General features: G+C 52.9%; 1 long non-coding RNA gene across 1 annotated transcript; it reads right to left on the minus strand.

The window, feature by feature from the left end:
• Window positions 1–1,964: 1,964 nt before the first annotated feature.
• Window positions 1,965–19,383, minus strand: LOC144889279 (uncharacterized). Its single transcript, XR_013621681.1, has 3 exons — window positions 19,223–19,383; window positions 17,775–17,930; window positions 1,965–2,062 (listed from the first exon to the last, which is right to left on the minus strand). It is a non-coding gene; the product is annotated as an uncharacterized LOC144889279 (long non-coding RNA).
• Between the last annotated feature and the right edge of the window lie 1,856 nt (window positions 19,384–21,239).

A 21,239-nucleotide genomic window follows, 5' to 3' on the forward strand; every position in this document is an offset into this window, starting at 1 on the left:
GCCCATGCGCACAAAGGAAGTCTGCACCGAGCAGGGCCATTGGCACGCTGGCGGTGACGAAAGACCATTGGAAGCGCTGCCCTCCGAACTGCAATGAGAGGCAACGCTTCCCGAATGTGCGGATGGGTGTTCCGTTGGCGGCGAGCAAAGCGGGGCCCAGGCCCGCGGCTTGCTTGTCGGATGCGGAGGCAGGGAGGACGCTTACCTGTGCTCCCGTGTCGCACAGAAAACGACGACCAGACGAGGTGTCCGTGATGAACAGGAGGCTGCCGGAATGGCCGACGCTCATGGCCGCAAGTGAGCGCTGGCCCGGTCGTTTCCCGACCCATCGAAAGAACACGGGGGGCGGCACGTTCTAGCCTTGCGGCCGATCCTGGCATGATAGCAGCACCAGGTTTGCGGTGGTGGCGGCCGCGTCGGCCGTCCGGGTGGCGGTGGTGTTGGTGGCGGCGGCGGTAGTGGGCGGGGCGTAGCAGCGGCCATGAGGGAAGCAGGGGGCGCTGTAGCCTCTGCACCAGGATCCACTACGGCAGCACCATACACCGACCGCATGTCGCAGGCCGTGAAAAATTTGTCGGCCTCTCCGGCCAGGGCGCGGGGTTCCGTTAATTTAGAACTGGCCAGCACGAGCCGCACCTGCACAGGTAGCTGGCGGAGGAAAAGCGCTCGGAACAGGAAATCCGGGCGCTGGTCTCCAAGAAGGGACAGCATAAAATCCATCCGAACGGACGGTCGTGTGTCGCCGAGAGCGGGAAGGTCCAGGAGGCAGTTGGCGCGTTCGACCTCCATGAGCCCGAATGTGGTGAGGAGGAGACGTTTGAGCGCCGCGTACTTGTGGTCGCCCGGCGGGCACCGAAGGATGGACACGACGCGGGCGGCAGTGCTGGGCCCGAGGGCGGCGACCACGTGGTAGTACATGGTCTCATCCGCCGTGATGCCCCGGAGCTGGAATTGAGCTTCGGCCTGCACAAACCAAACGTCGGCTTGCGCTTCCCAGAACTCCGGGAGTTTGACGGCGACAGTGTTGGTAGCCATGGCGCGTTCGGGGGTCAGCTACGGCTGAACCAGTCGGGGTCACCAGTGTGGTGCTGTGCACACACGATACGTTTGCCAAGAAGGTAGGCCACCACGCGTTGTACAAACTGAAATGCTTTATTAACAGCTCGCACGTAAGCACTGGGCGGGCTCGACTATCGAGCCCGCATATATGTCCCGAGGCCACACCTTGCCCCCAGGCGTGGCCAGTCGGCCGAAAGGCGGGGCATATCCTCAGTTCCACCCTGCGCCTCGTGACGCCTTCGCTCCGGGCGTGGCCCGAGCTGCGCTTCCACGCCCGGACGCTCGCGCCACCCACTGGTGCGCGGAATTATTGCCCATTGACAATGTGTCCGCCACAGTATCTGCATTATGCTCGAACCAAACTGCCGCAAATATTTGACTTCCTAACCCTTAGAAAGGTTGTTATATTTCACAAGTCCACCTTTTCATGCAATCTGCGAAGAAGCAGGAAGTACTTGATTACATTCGATGGGATACACTGCCAGCTCTATGGACTACAGAGCTCAATGTCAGTGGCATCTACCTGGTTGGGACCAGGATTTCTGTGCTCCCAGCCCTATCAAGACAATGATTCGAGATTATCAAGAGCAGAAAATCACTCTTGATTTGGGCTTTTCTCATAACAACCATAGTGTGTGCTCACCTTTGAGTTAACTTGCTATTGGAGTTGTTGGTTGTTCAGATTGATCACTTTGCCAATTAGGACCTTTACCAGTCAATAACCTCTACTACATTGACGAAATTCATTAAAGGACTCCATGAATGATGAGCCTTCAATGGGAGATTACATCACTTCCCATTTCATCAACCTCGGTGTTGGTGTAGCGAAAAAGGTAAGCACTGGTGGTGATGTAGGAATGAGTAAACTGGAAGTCAAGAAAGTTTCCTACCGAGACAGCTGCAGAAAGCCTGAGTTTTCATTCCCCAGGTAGAAGGTGCTATTCAACTTCAGTTTGCTCTGGCAAGTTCTATTGTCCTTACAGCCCAGGATAAGGAAACCAACCTGAAACAGCATGACCAACATTTGAACAAGAATCAGGATTAAAAGTAAGTCATAATCTCAACAACTTGTCGCAACTTATCACGTTTAAAGACTTAAGGAGAGTATGGAAAATATCAGAAGTTGGGAAATAATCCTGGCAATCCATGAGGTGGGCACACAAAGCTAGAAAACTTCTGGGGTATGGACTATTACAGCCATTTGTATAATTCCTGTAATTGATTCCTATAAAGGTAACCTGTTAGTAGTAGTCTAGTGGTTACGACACTAGATTAACATCACAGTTGTTAATATTGTTGCGGATATGGCATTTGGCCTCAATATCCGCTTGTAAATATTCCCCTATTTCCCCAATACTCCCCAACTATCCCCAATCCCCCATTCCCTAGTCCCATTGTCTGTAAACAACACTCCGTAGAACCGACCGTCCCCTTTTTCCCCCATTAAATGTCGTGCCCAGGTCCACCGCATCTCACGTAGACAACTTTCGGACATCTTGCTAGTTATTCTTAGTCTATGTCAGTTAAGGACTCGTTTCCATTAATTCTGACTCTTCGTTGCACCAGAATGTGATTATATGGCACCAGTAGTGAGTTTAGGACCTTCCCATACCTCCTCCCACCTTCTTCCCCAAACAACAACTACAACAACAACTACAACAACAACTACAACAACTACAACAACGGCGCGCGCGGGGAGTGTGCGTCCTCACTCCGGCTCGGTTAGCCGCCATTACCCATGCGCTCCACTGGGTTACCACGAAGGGGCTGGCTGTCAGCTCCTCGTCAAGGGCGGAGCCTGGTAACCCCCCCGCACCCAATAAGAAGGGCGGACCGATTCCATCTGGGGCGGAGCTAACGAGCCGAGGGCGTGTCACTCCCCGCCGGATATACGCAGCGACTTACCGGACGTGACGTGAGATGCGCCCCCAGCTTGGAGAAAGAGAAGTCACTACCTCCGAGCGCTGAGAGACCTCCTGCATCTTTTGGGCCGCGCTATCCTGTCCCTGAGCACAAGGTGCACCTTGTGCTGGCCATCGAATACCCGCTTTCCTTGCCATCAATCCCCGTGTGAGTCAGTTTTTGTCCTGTTTATCTGTGGTCTGTCGGGAATAAGATAAGTGTGTCTAAGTGCCTGTCTTTCTATGCTGTCCCTCTTGTAGTTGTAATCTGACCTTCCGCCCTAATATAACCTCCTCCGGAGGTCTTGAGAACTGAACCCTTGGTGTCGTGTCATTTTAATCCCAGCCGTTGTGTCCCTTTCCATCATTGATTCAGCGTAGCGCGACTCGGCAACGTTCGAGTGGAATCGGGTAAACTGTGCAGACGTGGTCATACCAAACCGCTCGGTAAACCAACATCCACAACCGCGTCTGTAACATTTGGTGTCAGGAGTGGGATTCGAACCTGGGACTAAATTTATTAGGCCCAAATTTTGGAACACCAATTGTACCACTAGGGTAACAATTGGTGTTGGGGAGGTAGAATTCGATTCGGAGCGCGTTTCCCGCTCGAAATTATAACGGCGAAATTTGAATTTGTTTTACGAAAATAAAAACCCGAATTTTGAAAGTCGCGCTATGGCGGATCAAGACAGCTGGGTTCCGGTAGAGGAGAGTGAGGCAGGGTCGGTCCAGGACCAAATTGAGGGACGTGAGGAGAGCGAAGCAGCGAGGGTAGCAGGCGCGCAAAATGGCGCCTCGCTGGTCACCGCGCCCGCGACCGTGGCAGCGCCCCTGGTGGATTCGAACCTTTTCCTCCTGCAAATGAGGGCCCTTATGGAACAAATGGGTGAGCGATTGGAGGGCCAAATGGGGGTAATGAGGGACGAAGCGAGGGCTCGGAGTGAGCAATTGGGGGTAATGGGAAACCAAATGGGGGTAATGGGAAACCAAATGGGGGTAATGAGGGACGAAGCGAGGGGTACTGGTGAGGGATTAGACAATAATTTTAAGGGATTAGACAATAATTTTAAGGGATTAGACAAGAAATTTGGGAAATTAGACGATAGATTAGGGGAAATACAGGAGGGGTTAATGGGGGTAGAAAACAGAATGGCCGCTCAAGAGAATCAAATGGAAGGGATGCAAAAGGGGTTAGAGGGGTTAGAAAACAGTATGGAAGGCAAATTGAGGGACATGAGGGACCAAGCGGAAAGGGAAGTTAAACAAATGGGGCAGCAGATAGAGGGGGTCAGAATGGGGGTAGAAACCAAACTGGATGCTCACAGGGAGGAAATGGAGCAGATGAGGGTGGCATCTGGGCAGGAGATGCAAGTGATGGGAGAGGAGATCAGAAGAGGAGTGAGTGAGGAGGTCGGAGGAGTGCGCGAGGAGGTGAGGCACTGTAAGGAGCACATGGAGAAGGAGGTGAGAAAGGGGACTGTAAAGTTACAAGGGGGCATAGAGGACCTGACGCAGGAGGTGGAGCAGCTGACGGTGGGACAGACGGAGTTAGTGGAGCAGGTTCAAAGGAACACTGCGGTATTAGGAGGGTTAAAGGCGACACAGAAAGAACTAAAAAACGACTTAATAGCGACGAAGAGGGAATGTCAGATGGTACGTGAGGGACTGACAACGAGGCTGGACGAGGTGATAGAGGTAATGGAGACGAAGGACCGGCAGGTGAGGACGCACATGGAAACGGTCAAGGTAGCCTTGGAGGACGAGCTTGAGGAGACGTACCGGGGAATAAAGGAGGTGAAGCAGAAATTAGAAGAAGTGGAAGAAGGGGTGAGCGAAATTAAGAAGCGACGGAGAGAGGATAAGAAAGAGATAAAGGAGGAAGTAAAAGAATTGGTCCAAAGTCTGTGTTCGGATCGTGATGATGTGCTCATTAACCGGATGAGGGATTCGCAGGTGATGGAGGAGAAGCGAAGAGGAAGAGGACCTGGTGTAAGTGGTGGCCAATATGGTCGTGCGTATGATGCGCCAGGTGATTTAATGAGCTTGGGGGTCGAGATGGACCCGGGTGTTCGTGAGAGGCCACTGGTGAAGTGTGCGACAGGTCTGGTGTGCGAAAAAGGAGGTGTGCGAGGAAGTCCGACTCTGGGGTGTGTGAGGAAAAAGTGCGTGCCAAGGAGTGAGGGTGCTGGCGAGAGTGAGTCGGTCGTAGCGTGTGTGCGAGGGAGCACATGGAAGCGCGGTGTGGTAAGTGTTACAGAGGGTGTGACGGGAGAGTGTGCGGGAGAAAGGTGTGTGACGGACAGGTGCATGGGGAAAGAGTGCGCTGTCAAAAGTAAGGAAGAGTGTCCACCTGTGGTGAGTGTTGCAGAGGGTGTAACGGGAGAGTGTGCGCGGGGAAGGTGTGTAACAGACAGGTGCATGAGGAAAGAGTGCGCTGTCAAGAGTAAGGGTGAGTGCGCTGTCAAGAATGGAGGTGAGAGTAGTGAGAGTGACAAGGAGAGTGAGTTGGTTGTGACAGGTGAGCGAGGATGTACACCTGGGATGGAAGGATGCACACCTGGAATGGTAGAGCGTGAGTGGGAATGCACGCTGGAGTTGGTGGTGAGGCACGTGGTTGGGTGTGCGAATGAGAGCACACCTGTGATTGTCACAGAGGAGGTGACAGAGGAGGGGGTGCGAAGAGGTGTGTTGGTGAGGTGTGCGACCAACGAATGTGTGCCAAAGTGTTCGGTGGTCAGGTGTGTGACCAAGGCTGTGAGTGGAATGAGGGTACCGAGGTGTGTAAGGAAAGGTACGAGGAGCATGGGCACGGCTGGATGTGTGAGCAAGGAACGGGCTGCGGGGTGTAAGAATCCAGGTGAAGCATCGACGGTAACCAGGTTAGAGGTTAGGTCGACTTTTAGCCGAAGCGGGCCCTCGGTGCGTGCCGGGCCTCGCTTTGAACGGCCGCGTCCGGGCTCCACTAGGCGGAGCGGGCGGCTGGATAGGAAGGGTCGTCATGGCGACCACTTTTTGTTGAGGCATTCCGGCAGGTCGAGATCGAGCCATGGGATGGCTCCACGCCGAGGGGGTGCGTGGGATCTCGGCCCGGGTAAGCCCCCGTCCCTGCACCGAGTGCCGGACGCATCCAGCCGCTGGCACAGAACAACCCGCATTCATTGCTCGGCTTTACGAAGCCGGGCTTTGGACAGGAATTGGCGCACCGAGAGGCATTAGTGAGTAGACTGGGTGATGAGGTTAGTGTTTTGGACCCAAAATTAGAGAAAAACAAAATTTGATGATTGGCAAGGGATTGGCAGTAGTGATTGGCAGATGATGGGTAGTGATTGGCAAATTTTTGATTTGTTGAAATTTGATGTGCAAAATTGGTAGTGGGAGATGCCCGATGTGGTGGGATGGCAACTCTGTCATCCCTCACAAAAGTGGGGGCAAATGCGCAATAGATTATGGGGTGTATGGCAGTGAAAACTAGCCCGGGTGGGTTAGGTTATATTGATAGGGCCCTAGAAGATGACATTAGGTGACGTTAAGGTTAGTTAGTGACTGATACCTGCCGTGGGGACGCAGGTAGATTAGTGTGGATTATAATGACGTGGGAGCGCAATAGTTTAAAGGGACGACTGGGAAGCGCAAGTTTCAGAAGGGAGTAGTTAGCTGAGATGATGCCGTGTGTGTGAGAATTGAACAGGTGTGATTGCACAGGTGTGCAACTGGACAGGTGTGATTGCACAGGTGTGCAACTGGACAGGTGTGTGGAGCAGTGTGTGAGTAGTGAGTGTGTGGATCAGCGCGAATGCGCTTGGGGAGAGAAGGGTGCAGGTGGCAACAGGTGTGAGAGCACAGGTGTGCAAGTACAGGTGTGTGGAGAGAGTAGGAGTAAGTGGTACGGAGTGGTGTGCATGGTGCGAAGGTGTGGATGGGGGAAGAGTGGACCCCTTTCACGAGTACCCGGGGCGGGTAGTGTAAGTGTTAGGTAGAGGGAATAGGTAAATTGTGGTTGGATATTGGCATTTGTGGTGCGGTTGCAGAATGGTGTTGTGGATGGGTGCATTAGTGTTGTGGAAATGGCTGGGCGTGTAGCCTGTTAGTGTGTGTAGTTGGTTGGGCACTCCACCACTGTGAGGATGTCGGCCAGGTGAGGCCGCAGGTGGGCTTTGGGAGCCGGTAGTTGTGAGTGGGTGCCTGAGGATCCCGGGTGTGGATCGGGCAGCCCAGTGCCAGAGAGGGCACCGAGTGGGGAGAGCGCCAGAGGGCCTTCCCCAGGTAGTTAGGTTAGGGTAAGGAGCAGGTAAGCTCGGAGGCAACTGCAGTGGTGGAGGTGTGCAGGTGGGTAGACCCGCTGGGAGAGGTACACGTCGCAGCCCAGAAATTGTACGAGGGCACCGGGAGATGAATCGGGGGAGTGAGACCCCAAATTGAAAAGCACCACAGTTTGGCCAATGGGAATTGGTTTTTAGAACCCATAGTGTAAGAGGGCCAATGGTTTGGCCGGAGAAAGACCCCGGGTAGTGTAAAGTTGTTAAAGTCACTTAGGAAATAGTTAGGATTGATGAACCTGTCGCACCATACGCAGCCACTTACCTGTGGTGATGATGATGACTCCACACCTGTGTTTTCTTTGTTTTGAGTTGCAGGAAATGAGATTGCTGTGGATTTGTGAGACGCATCACGACGTGGATGAGACATTGGGGTGATTCCATCTCTCCCTCCTTAGGAGGGACTGATGATGAATTGGTGATGGCAAATTTTGATGTTGAGTTGGAGATGGCAAATTTTGATGAGAGTTGGAAATAGCAAATTTGATTGGTTAGGAGGGAGAGAAGACGAATTTGGTTTATGGGAGGAACGGGGAAGACAGTAGGGACGTTTGTTGATTAGTAAAATAGATGTTTATGGGTAGTGTTGTGTTTTGTGGATACAGTAAGGGGTAAGGGAGGGGCCATGTAGGTTACCTGGTGGGGGGGGGGGGGGGGAGCGTACGGTAGGAACGTACCTGTCTCACCTGGTTCCCATGTGCCCCCAGTGTGCATTACCTTGCATTGCGTGCACTTTTGCGCCCTTACCACCTTACTCACTTGTCTTCTTCTTTTGTCTCCCACCTCCGAGGATCTGGCTTTGGGGCAGAGAGAGAGGAGAGAGAGGTGCTGGCTACGCAGTTGTGGGCCTGCACTTTCGCTGCTTGCTGCCTGGATCGATACACCATATGGACCGCAATGTTGGTGGCCACCCACAATGGACCGCAGTTTTTTTTGCGGCCAAGCACCACCCATTGATGGACCTCTGGGTCAACGTGGCACCTATGCCAAACAGGTGAACCACTAATAGTTGGCACCCTGACGGCCACAATAAGGAAATGGACGCGGTTGGTGCCTTTCTTTATTTTTTGAAAGAAGCCAGAAGGCCACGTGCACCACACGAAGAGCAAGAGACACCTGCAGGGTTAGGGGTTGTTGAAGTTATTTTTATTCATTGAACAATGGTGACTGCACCGGATGGTGCTGACGGTGTGATGGGGTGGTGCTTTTGGTGCTTGGATGGGGTGCTCTGCACATTATTAAAGGCCGTAAGGCCACAGAGCACTCGTGGGTTGGTGTATCGATGCTGGCATGCGTGCTCTCTCTATGCATAACATCTGCATGTGTTCCTCCAAAAACAGGTCCTGGATCGTAGTGTAAATATCAGCGTAGTCTTGTGTAAATAATGCTCCCTACCGGCTGTATGTTTAGTTTGCGAATTCTTTCCGGATTCGGTTATCCTGTGGGTGTGTTTCTGTGAGGAGAAGGGTGCAACGTCGCAGGGGGACATATTTACTCATTTGTGAATATCTGTAAAACTGTCGCACTCGGGGTAGAGTTAATAGTAGAGGGAACTACATCTGAGTGCCACACTAAAATAGGTAAAAATTTATCGGGTCGGGACGCCCCGAGGGTAGAGAAGGGTGCAATGTTGCGGATATGGCATTTGGCCTCAATATCCGCTTGTAAATATTCCCCTATTTCCCCAATACTCCCCAACTATCCCCAATCCCCCATTCCCTAGTCCCATTGTCTGTAAACAACACTCCGTAGAACCGACCTTCCCCTTTTTCCCCCATTAAATGTCGTGCCCAGGTCCACCGCATCTCACGTAGACAACTTTCGGACATCTTGCTAGTTATTCTTAGTCTATGTCAGTTAAGGACTCGTTTCCATTAATTCTGACTCTTCGTTGCACCAGAATGTGATTATATGGCACCAGTAGTGAGTTTAGGACCTTCCCATACCTCCTCCCACCTTCTTCCCCAAACAACAACTACAACAACAACTACAACAACAACTACAACAACTACAACAACGGCGCGCGCGGGGAGTGTGCGTCCTCACTCCGGCTCGGTTAGCCGCCATTACCCATGCGCTCCACTGGGTTACCACGAAGGGGCTGGCTGTCAGCTCCTCGTCAAGGGCGGAGCCTGGTAACCCCCCCGCACCCAATAAGAAGGGCGGACCGATTCCATCTGGGGCGGAGCTAACGAGCCGAGGGCGTGTCACTCTCCGCCGGATATACGCAGCGACTTACCGGACGTGACGTGAGATGCGCCCCCAGCTTGGAGAAAGAGAAGTCACTACCTCCGAGCGCTGAGAGACCTCCTGCATCTTTTGGGCCGCGCTATCCTGTCCCTGAGCACAAGGTGCACCTTGTGCTGGCCATCGAATACCCTATTTCCTTGCCATCAATCCCCGTGTGAGTCAGTTTTTGTCCTGTTTATCTGTGGTCTGTCGGGAATAAGATAAGTGTGTCTAAGTGCCTGTCTTTCTATGCTGTCCCTCTTGTAGTTGTAATCTGACCTTCCGCCCTAATATAACCTCCTCCGGAGGTCTTGAGAACTGAACCCTTGGTGTCGTGTCATTTTAATCCCAGCCGTTGTGTCCCTTTCCATCATTGATTCAGCGTAGCGCGACTCGGCAACGTTCGAGTGGAATCGGGTAAACTGTGCAGACGTGGTCATACCAAACCGCTCGGTAAACCAACATCCACAACCGCGTCTGTAACAATATAGTACACCCTAGCTGAAGGCAGCAGTACTAAGCCTTTGGAAAACTACCATCCCATCTTCAGATTGTTGGTTAAAGTCTAGCTGAGTCAATAATGACCCTCAAGGAGGGGGTAACCTCCTTGAGGGTCACAGGGAATTACCAGTGAACTGGTACTCAATTTGCTGACCTCAGAAGGATGACAGGCTGAGTCAACCCCCCTGGTTGTTAATTCAGCGATCGACCAGGATTCGAACCCAGGATCCTTGGATCCCAAGCCGGCACCCTAACCGCTAAGCCAACACCAGGACGATAAAGGTCTCATAATTGAAACACAAGCTGCACTGTGTTCACCACAGTGGTAACTGGCACTAGCATTCATTGGGATCAGTGTTCATCCCATTGTACCTATAAAATGGTCGAGCTCGGTGAAATTCCCCAGATGATTAAAAAAGCTAGCCTCTTACAGCTAGGTTATCATTGTTATCTGGTATGTCTTAACAACGGGCTATACTTAATGGATAATTTATCTTGGCAAGACTCATCAGCAGAACGATTTTGCCCCTCAGATGTTGTGGCGAAAGTTATAAGATCCTTTAAACAACCCAACTTCTGGAGAAGGCTAACAAAACTGGCGAAATCCAGGGGAAAAATTATTCAAAGATAAATTCACTGAAAAGCAACACGCTCCGATGATGAGCGATTCACACAACTGCCCAAATTAATGATACTAGACATGTTTATGTTTAATCAAAATACAGCATATTGTACTAGACTAAGATAGTAACCCAGTTTTAGGACCGGCAGAGAAGATAACTGAGAAGGAAGTTGAGGAAGCGATAAAAGCAATGAAGAGTGGAAAAGCGGGAGGGCCGACGGGAGTTGTGGGAGATATGTTGAAGGCAGCGGGAAGTTGGGGTGTGAAGAGAATGACAGAGATCTGCAATCTGGTGGTGAAAGAAGGCCGCATTCCAGTGGCTTGGGAACTGAGTACCCTCGTCCCTCTGTACAAGGGGAAAGGTGAACCTCGGGAGTGTGGCTCGTACCGAGCGATAAAGTTATTGGAGCATGGAATGAAGGTATTGGAAAGGGTGTTGGAGAGGAGAATAAGGAAGAAAGTGAAGCTCGACGAAATGCAGTTTGGATTTATGCCAGGAAGAGGGACGACAGATGCGCTTTTCATTGTGAGGCAGTTGCAGGAGAAGTACATGGAGAAGAGGAAGAAGTTGTTTTTTGGGTTTGTTGATCTGGAGAAAGCATTCGATAGGGTTCCACGCAAAGTATTGACATGGGCATTGAGGAAGTTAGGAGTGGAGGAATGGTTGATCAGAGTAGTGATGGCAATGTACAAAAGAGCGCGCACAGCTGTAAGGACGAAAGACGGGAACAGTGGTGAGTTTGAGGTGAAGGTGGGAGTGCATCAGGGGTCGGTACTAAGTCCACTACTATTTGTAGCTGTGATGGAGGTGCTGGCTCAGAACGTAAAGGAGGGTTTACCGTGGGAGTTGTTGTATGCAGATGATCTGGTGTTGATTGCGGAAAGTATGGATGGACTGAAGGAAAAGATGAACAAGTGGAAGGAATGTATGGAGACAAAAGGTCTGAAGGTGAATATCGGAAAGACGAAGGTGATGGCATGTGGTAAAGCATGTGGTGAGGTGGAAAGAACTGGGAAGTGGCCATGTGCTGTGTGCAGGAAGGGTGTCGGAGTGAACTCCATTCAATGTACAATGTGCGCTGAGTGGGTTCATCAAAAATGTAGTGGTCTGAGAGGGTCATTAACCAGTGTGGCAGCTACATTCAAATGTAAGGTGTGCACAGAGGGAGCTGCAGATGGAGGAAATTTTTGAATTGGATCTTGGAGACGGCATGAAGCTGGAAGGTGTGAAAACATTTTGCTACCTCGGAGACATGCTGAATGGAGAAGGTGGATCAGACTCGGCAACGGTTGCTCAAGTGAGATGTGCATGGAAGAAGTTTCGGGAACTGAGTGGCGTGCTGATGAGGAGGAGAGTGTCACTGAAGCTGAAGGGAAAGGTGTATGCTGCATGTGTGAGAAGTGTTATGATTTATGGGAGCGAGACATGGGTAATGAACGTAGAGCAGCAACGAAGGCTGGAAAGGGTGGAAATGCGAATGGTTCGATGGATGTGCGGAGTATCGTTGAGAGAGAGGAAGACAAATGATTAATTGCGAAAGATGATGGGAATATTGCCTGTGATTGATGCTGTGAAGAGGAACAGGTTGAGATGGTTTGGTCATGAGTTGAGGAAGGATGAAAGTGACTGGTTGAGAAGAGTGATGGAAATAAATGTAGAAGGAAGTAGAGGACGGGGAAGACCGAGAAAGACTTGGCTAAAGATGGTGGAAGAAGAAATGCGGGCAAGGGGGTTAACAAGGAGAGATGCAGAAAATAGGGCAAAATGGAGAAGATTGTCATGGGGACCGCAAGGCTAACCCCCGCTCTAGCAGGGAAAATGGCCTTAAAATGCATGTTGTTGTTGTTGTTGTTGTACTAGACAAACATATTGCATGTCGATCTGTGCGTGTCAATAGAATGCAGAGTGAATGAAACGTGTGAAATAGGAATTTAATAACACATAATTGTTGTTGTGGTGGCTGTGGTTGTTGGTGTTTGTGTGCTACTTCCGTGTACGTTTATACATTTTTATATCGTTTCAAGAAGTATTATTGTATTAAAGCGCGGCGTTACGCGCGCTGCTTGTGAGCAAGGAGGAAGCGGACAAGCGGTAACATATAAACGTCTTTATTGTAAGACTACACTGTAACACTGAACTCCTCCGGGCTGGTCGCCCGGTGTATAGCATGAGGCCACGCCTACCCCTCGGGCGTGGCCACCGCCCACTTGGTGCGTGGAATGATGTCACCACGCCAGTGGGCTTTTGTGTCCGCCACACGCGCCCCCCCAGAATTCCCGCGCACCTGGAGGGCCAGTTTGTGGGGCAGTCGAATGACCCAGCCGAAGCGCCCCCTGGCGATCGGCGGCGTCCGGGGTGCAGGGATACCAGGTGGGATGCCCCTGGCTGCCCCTGGGATGGGTGCAGGACCGGGGGGCGCCGTGGCGGCGGGGCTGGGCGGTGCCGGGGGTCCGCCCGCAGGAGGGTGGCCCCGACGTGGGGGTCGGGCCACTGGCGGTGGATGGTCCACATCGAGGTGGGCCGGCTTGAGGCGGTCTACCGAAACGCGGTCAGGAGTACCGCCGATGTCCAGGGTGAAGTGCTTCGCCCCGGTCTCCAGCACGCGGAAAGGCCCGTCGTACGGGGGCCGCAGTGGTGTCCGATGGGCATCGTGGCGGACGAAGACGTACTCCGCCGTGCGAAGCTCCGGGGCGACGTGCGTCGGTGGGTGCCCGTGGCATGCCGTTGGCACCGGGGCGAACCTCTGGGCGGTCTCTTGCAGAGCGGAGCGCTGCTGTGCCGCGGACCATGGTGCCGTGGAGTCGGGGAGGAACTCGCCCGGCACCCGCAGCGGTTGCCCGAAGACCAACTCCGCCGCGGATGCGCGCAGGTCCTCCTTGGGCGCCGTCCGGAGGCCCAGCAGGACCCAGGGGAGCCTGTCGACCCAGCCGCCGTCGCGGAGGGTGGCCCGGAGCGCGGCCTTCAATGAGCGGTGAAATCGCTCACACAGGCCGTTAGCCTGGGGGTGGTAGGCCGTGGTTCGGTGCAGCCGGACCCCGAGCCCCTGCGCAACCGCCCCCCAGAGCTCCGAGGTGAACTGGGGGCCGCGGTCGGATGAGATGTCTGAGGGGGCGCCGAACCGGGCGACCCAGGTGGCGATGAAAGCCTGCGCGACATCGGCCGCCGTTGTCGACGCCAAGGGCACGGCCTCCGGCCACCGGGTGGTGCGGTCCACCATGGTGAGGACGTGGGTGAAACCCCGCGAGGGGGGCAGAGGTCCCACCAGGTCCACGTGGACGTGGTCAAACCGGCGTTCCGGCACCGTGAACGGGGCCAACGGGGCCTGGGTGTGCCGGTGCACCTTGGCGCGCTGGCACGCGAGGCATGTCCTGGCCCAGCCGCGGACGGCCTTCCGGAGGCCATGCCAGACGAACTTGTCGGCGATCAGCCTTTGGGAGGCCCTCGCGCCCGGGTGGGACAGGCCGTGGATGGCGTCAAACACCTGGCGCTGCCAGCCCGTGGGCACAATGGGGCGAGGACGCCCGAGGGAGACGTCGCACAAGAGGGCCGCGCCCGCGCCGTCGAACGGCACCTCGGTGACGCGGAGGCCCGTGACGGCGGTCCGCAAGGCCTGGACGTCGGGGTCAGCGGCCTGGTCCGCTGCCATCCGGGCATAGTCGATGCCGAGGTGGACTGCGTGGGCGACGGCCCGGGAAAGGCAATCCGCAACCGGGTTGTCCTTCCCCGCGACGTGCTGGATGTCCGTCGTGTACTCGGACACGGCCGAGAGGTGACGCTGCTGCCGGGCCGACCACGGCTCGGTGACCTTGCCCATCGCGAAGATCAGCGGCTTGTGGTCGACGAAGGCAGTGAACGCCCGGCCCTCGAGCAGATGGCGGAAGTGCCTGACCGCCAAGTGAAGTCCGAGCAACTCGCGGTCGAAGGTACTGTAACGGCGTTCGGGCGGGCGAAGCTGCCGGCTAAAGAACGCCAGCGGTTGCCAAGCTCCACGCACCCATTGCTCGTGCACCGCGCCCACCGCGTAGTCCGAGGCATCGGTGGTGAGGGCGATCGGTGCATCGGGCGCCGGGTGCGCGAGCATGGTGGCGTTAGCCAAGGCGAGCTTCGCGCCCGTGAACGCCGTGTCCATTTGCTCGGTCCAGGTAACGTCGCCTTTGCCCGGCTTACCTCGGAGAGCTTCGTGCAGGGGGCGCAGGAGCTGGGCGATACGGGGCAGGAACCGATGGTAAAAGTTCACCATGCCCAGGAACTCCTGCAGCCCTCTGATCGTGCGGGGGCGCGGAAACCCCTTCACCGCCTCCACCTTGGCCGGCAGGGGGACGGCTCCGTGCCTGGTGACACGGTGCCCCAGAAAATCGATTGTGGCGGCGCCGAACCGGCACTTTGCGGGGTTCACAATCAGGCCATGCTGGCCCAGGCGTTCGAAGAGCGTGCGGAGGTGGCGTAGGTGCTCTTCGCGGGACGCGCTGGCGACGAGGATATCGTCCAGGTAGACGTAGACAAAATCCAAGTCGCGCAGGACACTGTCCATCAGTCGCTGGAACGCCTGAGCCGCATTCTTCAGACCGAAGGGCATGCGCAGGAACTCGAAGAGTCCGAATGGCGTGATGACCGCCGTCTTCGGGACGTCCTCCGGCCTGACGGGGACCTGATGGTAGCCGCGTATGAGGTCCACCTTCGAGAAGAAGGACCTGCCCGCCAAACGGGCGGAAAAGTCCTGAATGTGGGGGACGGGGTAGCGGTCGGGAGTCGTGGCGTCATTGAGACGGCGATAGTCCCCGCACGGTCGCCACCCCCCGCCGGGCTTCGGCACGATGTGCAGCGGGGACGCCCAAGCGCTCTCTGAGCGCCGAACGATGCCGAGTCGCTCCAGGGTAGCGAACTCCGCTTTTGCCACCGCCAGCTTCGTCGGCTCGAGGCGGCGTGCCCGGGCGTAGACCGGTGGCCCGACGGTGGGGATGTGATGGGCCACCCCGTGCTTGACGGCCCCCGCCGAGAAGGTGGGCCGCGTGAGGGCCGGGAAGCCGGCGAGGAGGCGGGTGAATGCGTCCGCTGCCGGAAGCGTACAGACCAACGTGGCCGGAACCGAATCGTTCGGCAAGCCGCTTGGCAAGCCGCTCGTTGAGCTGGGCAACGCACATGCGAGCGAGCTGAACGTCTCGGCCTGGACAAGCCGTCTGCGCTTGACGTCGACCAGGAGCCCATTAGCGCACAGGAAGTCCGCGCCAAGCAGTGCCATGGGCACGTCGGCGGTGACGAACGTCCATCGGAAAACCTGCCCTCCAAACCGCAGAGAGAGGCAGCGTTTTCCGTACGTACGGATGGGCGTCCCGTTCGCGGCAAGCAGCGCGGGGCCCCCACCCGCGGCGTGCTTGTCTGACGTGCCGGCGGGAATGACACTCACCTGTGCTCCCGTGTCGCACAGGTAACGGCGCCCGGAGAAGGTGTCCGTAATGAACAGCAGGCTGCTCGAACGGCCGGCGCTCATCGCCACAATTGAGCGCCGGCCCGGGCGTTTCCCGACCCGTTGAAGGAGCACGGCGGATGACACCGCCGAGCTTCGTGGCCGAACTTGGCGTGGAACCAGCACCAGGTGGTGGAGCTGGAGGAGCGCGGCTGGCTCTGCCAGGCCGGTGGAGTCGACGGGTTTCCCCGCGGTGGCGGTTTTCGCCGCGGCGGTGGGCGGGGCGTGGCGGCGTTCACGAGGTGCGTATCAGCATGCTGTTGAACCTCAGCGTGCTGTAGAAGATGATGCTGTGGAACATCAGCGTCGAAGGCCGTGACGGCCACGCCAACGCTCGCCCGCGTGTCCGAAGCGGCGAAGTACTTGTCCGCCTCGGCCGCCAATGTTCGGGGTTCCGTTAGCCCGGTCCCGGCCAACGCGAGGCGAACCTGCGCTGGAAGTTGGCGACGGAAAAGCGCCCGGAATAGCGAACCGGGGGCTTCGTCGCCCAACAGTGACAGCATATGGTCCATTCGGACCGACGGGCGCGTCTCACCGAGCTCGGGGAGATCCAGGAGGCGATCGGCCCGTGCGTCGTCCGTGAGGCCGAACGTGGCTAGGAGTAGCCGCTTGAGTGCCTCGTACCTGTGGCCGTCCGGTGGGTGGCGAAGGACGGACACAACTCGAGCGGCCGTGCCGGGCCCGAGGGAGGCGACGACATGGCAGTAGCGCAGGTCGTCGTTGGTGAGGCGCCGAAGCTGAAATTGGGCTTCGGCTTGAACGAACCAGACTTCGGCCTGGGCCTCCCAAAATTCGGGAAGTTTAATCGCCATTGCCTTGTCGTTGGCCATTGCAATGGCGTCGTGTTCGGAAGGATCGCTACGGCAGATCCAACGTCGAGGGTCACCAGTAAAGCGCGGCGTTACGCGCGCTGCTTGTGAGCAAGGAGGAAGCGGACAAGCGGTAACATATAAACGTCTTTATTGTAAGACTACACTGTAACACTGAACTCCTCCGGGCTGGTCGCCCGGTGTATAGCATGAGGCCACGCCTACCCCTCGGGCGTGGCCACCGCCCACTTGGTGCGTGGAATGATGTCACCACGCCAGTGGGCTTTTGTGTCCGCCACAGTATTTTATTTTGTGTGCTCCTCCCGTGTCCTTATAAAGGGTCTCTGCTGTCGTAGAATAAGAAATGTGTACGTTTATACATTTTTATATTGTTTCAAGAAGTATTATTATATTTTGTTTTGTGTGCTCCTCCCGTGTCCTTATAAAGGGTCTCTGCTGTCGTAGAATAAGAAATGTGTACGTTTATAGATTTTTATATTGTTTCAAGAAGTATTATTATATTTTGTTTTGTGTGCTCCTCCCGTGTCCTTATAAAGGGTCTCTGCTGTCGTAGAATAAGATATGTTACCGTTGGAACCGCTACGTTAAAGCTCGAGGTCCCGCTTCTTCTTCCTCAATCCTGAAACACTGGGCTTTTAAAGCAGTCAAGTTTGTGATTAAAGGAACAAATTTTTGCTCCAAATAAATGGATTATTAGCTTTCCAACAGCACCATTTCTATTTTCGTACGACAGCAGAAACTTTGGAATAAAGCGTTATGGCCGGAGAAATTTGGCTCCTTTTCTATATCGATTATCCAGTTATCCTGCACAGTAATTTGTTCAACCGGTACATATCATGTTCAATTACCTGCAATGAAAAGTGATTGTTCGATGCATCTTCCAATATGGGATGTGGGGCAATCAAAGTGGGAACGGCACCATGTTCAGGTGTTGAGATTTCATCCTCATGAATCCCATAAATACCATGAAAGATCAGGGGCTTCAGAAGATTATCAACTTTTCCCTGGTAAAGCCAATAAAATGTCAGTTAATGTTCAAGGGATAGACAGAGTAATTCATTTGAAGTTGGTTAAAGCACGGAGAACAAAAGAACATTGTACGAAGGTGGTTCAAGAGTGATGTGGGCATTTGATTGCACGTAAAATAAAATAAATAGGGGCAACAGCCCTGGGCGCTCACCTGGTAGAATAAAGCAGTATACTAAACTGAATGAAGGTATTTTAAACAGTATCATGGTATTTTAAACCAATTTCAATGGTTGCTATAGACAGGGTAGCATGTAGAATCACACTAACGTAATCATAAGACAAACAAAAAAATACATATTTTGGGGGGCAACCCCACCTGTCCCCCACCCCCTCCTCTCCCATCCATAGACCTTCATAGACCCCGATTTTTTAATGCCGTGAACAAACTTTGGTACATCAAGGGTAATGAAGGTTGTGGTCAAGTTTCATCGGAATTGTGTGTGTAGTATCTGAGAAGTAACCAAATACCTATTTGGGGGTGCAACCCCCCCCCCCCTCCCCCGTAAAACCCTTTAGGGCCAGATTTTTTTTTAATGTCGTGAACAAACTTGAGTTGCCACATCTCAAATATTATTTTACCCAAGTTTGGTCATAATCCCATCAGCAGTTTCAGAGAAAAAAGTTGCAAGTGTTTATGGACTGATGGACGCGCGACGCGCCATCTCATAAGCTCACTGGAACTACGTTCCAGGTGAGCTACCTAGAACACAACACTCGGAAGGGAAGGGCGCATACCTCCGCCAGGCTAAACAGTTCACGTTTTGTATCTGACTGATAGGCCGGATCTGGATTCAGACCTGAACCAAAATCTAATCAGCTTGTTGTTGCCAAACCAACCCATCCACCAAGTTTTGCCGTAACCCCTCCACAACCTTTTCAAATATCATGCTACATATGTCGTTTTTTGGTCCTATCACTCACTGGTGAAGAATCACTAAAAGACTAAAAAAACTCTCGTATCTGGATCCAGATTCGGATCTTCACCAAAATCTAATCGATTCCTTCTTGTCACATACCCAACCTCCACCAAATTTCATCTGAATCTGTAGAACAACTTTTTTGAGATATCCTGTTCACAGACAAACAAACAAACAAACAGGTATGGGTGAAACCATAACCTCTGCCCACCTTAGGTGGCAGATGTCATCATAGTGAGCAAAGCCTCTTTTTAAAAAGGCAGCACTGGCTGCTTCCCTCTAATGACAAGACATTAATCATCTACCATAACCCCTCAATGTACTCTCATTCCCATCGAGGAACCACTCACAGTAATTTGTGCGATGGTTGTTACACATTCCTCTTCCTCTTTCCTTGGTAGCTTCACCGAATCATTAAAGACAGCAAGCGGAGCACCGTCAGGCCCCTGGAAGGTTAGGTACTTTGGATGTATCCAGGTAGGTGATTGTACAGTTGCTGCTAAGTTCAAGTCCAGCTCTGAATGGAAAAAAAAGACATCCAACTGATATTGTCCCTTACAGTCTCAAATAGTCCAATAAGTAATTCGATTCCAATCCTCTTTGTAATGTTACTGGTAGTATTGAGGAAACGTGCAGGTCCGGTGGAAGAAGTAATCAAAAACTTACTCAGCATGTAGTCTAGTAGGAAGACTAGGTCCCCCTGCACCCCCCGGAGATATACTTCTAATCAGTGTTTCTAGATTGGAAAAAATGTGTAGAAAATGACTAGCTATGGCCCCAAGCTGAAATAATGTCCCACATACCATTTTTATGCAAATTACTGCTGCCATTATCAAAAAAAGACTAGGTCCCCCTGCACCCCCCGGAGATATACTTCTAATCAGTGTTTCTAGATTGGAAAAAATGTGTAGAAAATGACTAGCTATGGCCCCAAGCTGACAAAATGTCCCACATACCATTTTTATGCAAATTACTGCTGCCATTATCAAAAAAAGACTAGGTCCCCCTGCACCCCCCGGAGATATACTTCTAATCAGTGTTTCTAGATTGGAAAAAATGTGTAGAAAATGACTAGCTATGGCCCCAAGCTGAAAAAATGTCCCACATACCATTTTTATGCAAATTACTGCTGCCATTATCAAAAAAAGACTAGGTCCCCCTGCACCCCCCGGAGATATACTGAAACTGGCAGTGACTGGTGATTGAAATGCGGTGCCTTTTTGTGTTTCAGGTCGAGGTACGTGAACTCCCCACGATCTACAGCAACCAGGAAGAGACTGATACCAGGGTGGTTCTGTACCTCCATCATGCTGCTACCATCGGATACAAGAACGCTGTAGTCAGAACACCGGACACAGACATCCTCCTGATCCTGCTCCACCATGCCCACAACATCAAGCTGACGGTGTACCTGGATACAGGGTCAGGGAAGCATCGCCAACTTGTCAACGTCTCTGAGCTGGCAGAATCCCTGGGAGAGGACTACTGTGCCACTCTCCTGGGGTACTATGTGTTCAGCGGAGAAGACTGCACCAGTGCCTTCAAAGGGAAGGGAAAAGTCGGGCCCTTGAAAAAGCTGGAGAAGAATCCCAGGTTTCACAGGGCATTCGGTGAATTTCACAGGGTATTTAGAAAAATAAAACTTTGTGTTAACGTCTGTGTAGACGGACCTTAATATGAGTCTATTATTTCGTAAAACTGTGATTATTTTGTAAATAAAGCACTAATTAGCATACTAGTATACCATAGACACATGTAATCATGTTATGAATAGTTCTATCATGATCTATGCCCTTCAAAACATGGGTCTAGACACCTTCATTTTTCAATTATCTGCAATATTGGCTGAGATATGTCAAAAATCGTTTTTTTGATAATGGCAGCAGTAATTTGCATAAAAATGGTATGTGGGACATTGTTTCAGCTTGGGGCCATAGCTAGTCATTTTCTACACATTTTTTCCAATCTAGAAACACTGATTAGAAGTATATCTCCGGGGGGGTGCAGGGGGACCTAGTCTTTTTTTGATAATGGCAGCAGTAATTTGCATAAAAATGGTATGTGGGACATTTTTTCAGCTTGGGGCCATAGCTAGTCATTTTCTACACATTGTTTCCAATCTAGAAACACTGATTAGAAGTATATCTCCGGGGGGAGCAGGGGGACCTAGTCTTCCTACTAGACTAATGGAGTTGAAGTGTTCACTCTTGCATGAATATTTGAAGCACATTGTGACGGTCACAACCCTGGTGTTGGGCTAGCGGCTAGGGTGCCGGCTTAGGATCCTGGATTCCTGGGTTCGAATCTCGGTCGATCGCCGAATTAATGCCAGGGGGGTTGACTCAGCCTGTCATCCTTCCGAGGTCG

The sequence above is a fragment of the Myxine glutinosa genome, unplaced genomic scaffold (assembly GCF_964187855.1).
Source record: "Myxine glutinosa unplaced genomic scaffold, kmMyxGlut1.1 SCAFFOLD_2208, whole genome shotgun sequence".
In the NCBI taxonomy this organism is placed as follows: domain Eukaryota; kingdom Metazoa; phylum Chordata; class Myxini; order Myxiniformes; family Myxinidae; genus Myxine; species Myxine glutinosa.